Genomic DNA, 6787 nt, shown 5'->3' with positions numbered 1-6787 from the left:
TGAGAGAGATTGGGAGAGAATTTGAGAGAGTTTTGGGAGAGAAATGAGATGTGTGATCAAAGGAAAGGATTTGGCTCCTTTTATAGTGAAATGAATGGCCAAGATTGCTCGAAAACGATCGCATCTAACGGCTGGGGAGAAGATTTGGGGAGATTTGGTATTAAATACCAGATTTTCGGAGATTCGGTGCATGAATCTGTTTTCTGCAGAAAGTTGATCGATCCACTTTTATGTCGATCAATCTACTTGAACATTAGGTCGATCGATCCACTTTTTACACTATAAAATAATCGATCGATCCAATATACTTAGCCAAATTTTCACCCGTTTCAGCACCTACATAACTAAATCGCTCGATTGATTAATTAATCGATCGATCGATTTCGGCTTCTAATAAGGGTTCGATTCTCTAATCGCACGATCGATTCTAAGACATTAAACAATCGCTCGATCGATTCTATAATCGATCGATCGAGTTAGACTTAGTTTAATTCTAATCTATTTTAACTCTTATATACTTATGCAAATATTTCTAATAAATATTTAATTTCTTAAATATTTATACCCATCTTGATGAATATTTATTCCACAAATATTCATATGTATGATATTCCTATTATTAGGCCTTAAATCGTATTTTAAGATATTTTATTCAATCTCTTAAAATACGGGGTATTACATCCCTTCCCCCTTAAAGGAATTTCGTCCTCGAAATTCATAAACCTTATATCGCACAAAGTTTATATTAAGGAAAGATTCAAAAATTACTAAATCTTAAGTCTAGTGACACAGATTTTAAACGTAAGATTTAATATTAGTCTGTGGGTTATTCCTACTCATCAAAAAGGGTGTAAGAAAATAATGTTTCTTAATTCCATCTTCAGATTAGTTCATAAACCTCAATTAAACACCATCCTTGCATTCTATTGCAAGGTCTAACCTTGACATAGATATGTTAGTAACCAAACATTTACTTAATACTCTATTCAAGAAATCAGTTACTCCAAGATCAACAAGATATCACATGAAACATCAAAATCAGTTACCTGATTTAGAAACAATCTTCCTTTATCTACCACATAGCATTTCTCACTTTCCCAAGGATCAACTAAGCATCGATATTAGCCGTATATCATAACCTAGTCTCCACAGTGCCATAATCGTACTATCATGTTTCCAAATAACAGACACTTAAAACTATAAATCCAAAAACTAATTTTTATTCTCATGAACTCCAACAATATAAAACACTCGAGTTCTTATTTTCTACATGATCATCAGAAATCCTTTTAGTAATTCAAATCATAGCTCATAACTCAGAAATTAAAGATTACCTCAAAATATCAACTTATCCTCAAACCTTCAATATCATAAAATCAATGTTTAATCTCTGTAAATCCTCAAATTTATCATTACTAAAACTGAGAAATCGAGAATTCCAAAATTATACCAATTTCATAACTCCATTTATACCAGAAAGTCTTGGTGTGTACTGACTCTATATAATTAAGGCTATCATGCTAATAATGTACTTCTTAGGGATATAAATTCTTAATCCAAAAGTCAAGTACTCAATTATTTCCAAGGGGGTTTACGTACTTACCTTGTACACTTAACCGATAGCAATCTTGCTTCGTATCAACTCTTGGTCTTCAATGTCAGTCATAATATAAGACCTATCATCTTGCGATTCTTATGACTTAGAATTAAAGCGAATCAATCTATACCTCAAAAGGGAAGGTTTGAATATCAATATCTTTTCAAAAGATTAATTCCTTAATTATCACAAAATTCCTATCTCCATATTTAAATCAGCAACTCATTGACTACATAACTTCAAAGTTCACATATCTAAATATCTCTTGGGTATTATACCTCATTATTCTTATCAAAACTTTAGCAATAAAAATCCAAAAATATCTGGATGATCACTAATCCATACTTCAAAGTATTGCAATCCTCTTTGTGATTTCATTACATTCCTCAATCACATTTAATCAATCCTATCAAGAGGCTGTAAGAAAATAAGGATTTCTACACATCGTTCTATTTTTCAATATCCCAGATCTCCTAAGACTGCCATAGTCCTTTGAACTATTATTTCTTCTTGATACTCTACAATTCTTATATAGTACCATGATCTATTTTATTACTCCATCATAAATACTATTTTAACGATTGAGTACTATTAGAAATTTCATGTGATCGGCACATGTGAAGAATGCGAAAGTCTTAAATAGTAAGCCAAATGCTAGCTATTTAAAGAATGTTACCTGCCACCGCATCTGTATATTCCTCATCTTCTTCAGCACCATCAGGGATAAGTGAATATACTTGTGCTTGGGCAGGATGCTGTTGTCGAGATTCGCCTCCTTGCGGCTTTGATCCTTTAGCGGAGTTCATGGGACAATACTTCTGAAAATGACCAGTCTTACCACACTGGAAGCATGTTGGTCCTGTCATTTTACATTCTCCCCCATGCAGTTTTCCACATCTATTACAGGGAGGTCTTTGATTTCCTAGTGCGGGTGGAAAACTTTTGCTAACAGCTGGTCTGGAATCATTCTCTATTGCTGGCCTCTTTTCTGAATACGATGTTTGCTGCTTTGATCGCCTTTTCAAATCGTAGACTGCTGCTGATTCGCGGATTCCTCTTTCCGCGAGCGATGCAACTTCTACCAACCTAGCATAATCCTTGATCTCGTGGCAGATCACTCTTTCCTTAATGCGAGGATTGAGGCCATTTTCAAATCGTTCCGCCTTCGATTCTTCAAAAGTTCGAAAATGGAAACTAGCAAAATCACGCAACGAACAACCTATGGGTTCAGCTTGCTCATTAGGTCGTGGAATACGTGATATTGCTTCAGTAAGGTGTCTAGTGGCATCAGCTATAAATTGTACTAAGGCCGGGTGTATTCCATCATTGTATGGTGGCGGTGGAGGTGGAATCCTTCCATTACCGTTTTCATGGTGATGTTTGTCCCGATTCTTACGACGTCGATAAGGAGGCATCTTTTCTGCGTCAAGCTATATGTTAACATAATAAGACAATATGATATATTCGGACCTAATGAAGATCATGTAGATATTTCCTATCCAAATTATTATTCAGGAGGGGATTTTCCAGCACTATGTCTTCTGACTTGTTAAACTTAGTAAAGAGTATTTATTCAATCTTTTCTATATGATAGTCTTGTCATTTACCTAGTGGCTCTAAAAGAGTAAATGAACACAATCATTCATAACATTACAACACTAGGCACATAATCTAAAGTAATGTTATGTGCTAAGTGTACATACACATGCATAGCACACATATTCAAAAAGTTTTTCATAAAGAATTTTCTTTGTATCAAAACCTTTTGAAAACTAATAACAATAATACAAGAATGAGCAGTATTTCTCATCCTGGAATAAGAGATTGACTCCCCCTTACTCAATGGATGGCTTTACATGAATGAGTAGCCTCATTCCGGAATAAGAGTTTAACTCCATCTATTCATTGGGAGAAATAAGAGTTTAACTCCCTCTTATTTAATGGATTATTTTACACGAATGGGTATTCCCATCCTAGAACAAGAGTTTTACTCCTCGCATTCAAAGGAGGAACAAAAGTTTTACTCCTTGCATTCAGAGGAGAAATAAGAGTTTCCTCCCTCTTACTCACTGGATTGTTTTACACGAATGGGTATTCCCATCCTGGAACAAGAGTTTTACTCCTCGCATTCAAAGGAGGAACAAAAGTTTTACTCCTTGCGTTCAGAGGAGAAATAAGAGTTTCCTCCCTCTTATTTAATGGAGTGCCTCAGTTGCTATTAGAGACAAGTGTAAAACAAAAATATGTCTATAATATAGATATATCATTTTCATAAAACTTTTGTTTTAACAACATTTTCATCGCGTCCAAACATCATTTCATCGTGTAGGAAAATCATTTCACAATCAAAAGTAACAATGTTAAAAGATATACTCAATATACTTAAAACGTCTTCTTCGGATTCAAAACAAAAATAGTTTCTTTTGCAAATCCTTTATTTAGCATACAATCATGCAAATATATATATATATATATATATATATATATATATATATATATATATATTTAACCTGCCAATCAAATCTATGAGCTACTAACATGAAAATCATATCAACATGTTCTCTAACACACAATGATATTGATATGCTTACTAACATGATTAGCAATAGACATATATTTATAAAGATCATTCAGTGCATATATGATCACATTTAGTAAGGTAACACATAAGCACCAAAGTCATATCATGCATATATCATTATAATTATACAATGCAAGCATAAATGACCAAATTAAGAAATCCTAACTGTAGACAACAGTTATTAATCTCATCATCAATAACAGTTCACACAAACGCTTTTATAAAAAGTTGTTTATTTTGCCTATAGCTCTGTGTCGTTCCTAGACTTCTATGGTCAACTCCAACGGTTCTCAGAGCCAACCGCTCTGATACCAAAATGTAACGCCCCGCTTTTACAAAAAGCGTAAGTGAAAATTTTTCGATTTCCACGTAACGTTACTAACTCATCAGAGTTATAAATTGGCAGCGGAATATATATGAATATAACACAAACTTAGGAATTGAGTAACACTTCAAAGCTTCTACTGAAATACCTCAAGATAGATATAATAAGTAAGTCAGCATAATTATACAAAGTAGTAGTAGTCATGCCTCATAGGGCATAAGTAGTCATACAAGCCAAACATCTAAGGTTTAATGACTACATAACTGCAGAATCATAAATATTGTCTTTAAACTAAGTTGATGAACTACAACATAGTAGTTCCCAAAAAGGGAGGCGGTCTAGCCTCAAATACTAGTGTCAGGATCCACCTAAGTGTCTGGATAGTCCTGATATTCTTCTTCTTCATAACCTGATTTGACACATAATACAGAAAGAAGACAACAACACAAAACACTAAAGTGAGTCCACTGTTTTCAATAATATGATGATTACTGATTTACTTAACAATATACGATGCAATGATATGATGTAATGACAGTTTTATATGCACAGTCTTATTCATTTTCTTCTTGCACTCCTCTCATACCAGGGCCATTAAATCCCTGTTCGTTTAAGCGGCTAATTATTGGAGCACAGACTCCCTTACCATGTTTTCTTAACTTTTCCGCACTAGTAGTCAAAGTAGCATACTTAGTACATTGGTCATCCCGACAACCAAGTACATTGACCATCCCGACAGTCAATTAAGTAGCCATAACTTGCCTAGCACATTGACCATCCCAACAGCCAACTTGTACTTATTATTGTTTTTCGCACTAGTAGTCAAAGTAGCATACTTAGTACATTGGTCATCCCGACAACCAAGTACATTGACCATCCCGACAATCAATTAAGTAACCATAACTTGCCTAGCACATTGACCATCCCAACAGTCAACTTGTTATTAACCCTGCATCAGAATTATTAACAGTATGCAATATGCTATTCCTATGCATATAATTAAATAAAGCAGAAATCACAATATTAAAGAAAACAACAACATGATCTTCAGTGAGTAAGAATACTCACAGTTATTTCCCGCTTCGGAAAGTGTTTACAGATAAATATTCACTGCAATAATTTAATACAAACAATAGTGAATTAATATAATTCACTGACAATACATTTTAAAGTTATTCCCATTTTAACCTTTAAACCTTATTGTAATCTCTAACATTATCTAGACCTAGTAACGGCGTATAAATTAGTTTAATTATAATGCTGCGTATTTCATGCAGGCATTATAATATCATTTCTAATAACTAAAATACCCATAGCATTATAAAAGTTTTATCATTAAAAGCATATATATATATATATATATATATATATATATATATATATATATATATATATATATATATATATATAATAATTTACTAAATATAAATAATGAGCTTTATAACCTTATTTTATTCTTTATAAAGTCCGGGCAGCATAAAGGCATTAATATCAATAATATCTAAAATACTTAAAAATATTTGCGCATCGTAACGGCGTTTTTGTAAAGTAATATATTTTTATTCGGGCATCATAACGGCGTATTTTTATATTTCAATACTCCGCTTGAAATACCCTGTTTAGAAATACATCTTAAAAACATTAGATTAATAAATAACTCATATAATCAAAAACCTTAAAAACTAAATATCATTTCCTTTTCCTTTCCCTTTTCTATCTTTTTCTTTTTCTTTTTCTCTTCTTTACTGCAAGTAACCGAGAGAGAGAAGAGAGAGGGAGAGAAAGAGAGAAAGAGAACTAGAGAGATTACCCACAAGAAAGAGAGCTTCCTTGGTGCTTCTTCTGATCTTCTTCTACCTTTCTTCTGCTGGACAAACCGAGAGAGAGAGAGAGAGACAGAATTTGAGAGAGATTGGGAGAGAATTTGAGAGAGTTTTGGGAGAGAAATGAGATGTGTGATCAAAGGAAAGGATTGGGCTCCTTTTATAGTGAAATGAACGGCCAAGATTGCTCCAAAACAATCGCATCTAACGGCTGGGGAGAAGATTTGGGGAGATTTGGTATTAAATACCAGATTTTCGGAGATTCGGTGCATGAATTTGTTTTCTGCAGAAAGTCGATCGATCCACTTTTATGTCGATCGATCTACTTGAACATTAGGTCGATCAATCCACTTTTTACACTATAAAATAATCGATCGATCCAATATACTTAGCCAAATTTTCACCCGTTTCAGCACCTACATAACTAAATCGCTCGATTGATTAATTAATCGATCGATCGA

General features: G+C 33.5%; 1 long non-coding RNA gene across 1 annotated transcript; it reads right to left on the bottom strand.

Annotated features, from left to right (window-relative positions):
* Positions 1–4797: 4797 nt before the first annotated feature.
* LOC133861428 (uncharacterized) lies at positions 4798–6350 on the bottom strand. Its single transcript, XR_009899011.1, has 3 exons — positions 6314–6350; positions 5572–5613; positions 4798–4912 (listed from the first exon to the last, which is right to left on the bottom strand). It is a non-coding gene; the product is annotated as an uncharacterized LOC133861428 (long non-coding RNA).
* Between the last annotated feature and the right edge of the window lie 437 nt (positions 6351–6787).

This window comes from Alnus glutinosa, chromosome 2 (assembly GCF_958979055.1).
Source record: "Alnus glutinosa chromosome 2, dhAlnGlut1.1, whole genome shotgun sequence".
NCBI classification, from domain to species: Eukaryota; Viridiplantae; Streptophyta; class Magnoliopsida; order Fagales; family Betulaceae; genus Alnus; species Alnus glutinosa.
This window is presented reverse-complemented; position numbering and strand designations above follow the sequence as displayed.